The sequence below is a fragment of the Heteronotia binoei genome, unplaced genomic scaffold (genome assembly GCF_032191835.1).
Source record: "Heteronotia binoei isolate CCM8104 ecotype False Entrance Well unplaced genomic scaffold, APGP_CSIRO_Hbin_v1 ptg000654l, whole genome shotgun sequence".
Lineage (NCBI taxonomy): Eukaryota > Metazoa > Chordata > Lepidosauria > Squamata > Gekkonidae > Heteronotia > Heteronotia binoei.
The window spans coordinates 624,095-624,336 of record NW_026800062.1 but is presented as its reverse complement, the minus strand read 5'-3'; positions in this window follow the sequence as shown (position 1 = coordinate 624,336).

Below are 242 nucleotides of genomic sequence, written 5' to 3'. Positions count from 1 at the left end.
TGTCATGTGATGTCTTTTATTAGGACCTACCAAATTGACATAAAACATTGTACAACTTTTGAAGTCACCAAAAGTCATCATCAGGCTGGATGTTACTAAATAAAGTCTGATGAAAAGTTCTGGTGAGCTCAAAAGCTTGCACAATGTTTTGCATCAATTTGGTTGCTTGACATCAATGATATGGTCATTAATAGTTCCCTCACTACTTAGTAGAATGGACATCATTCTCTTTGCTTGCTGAT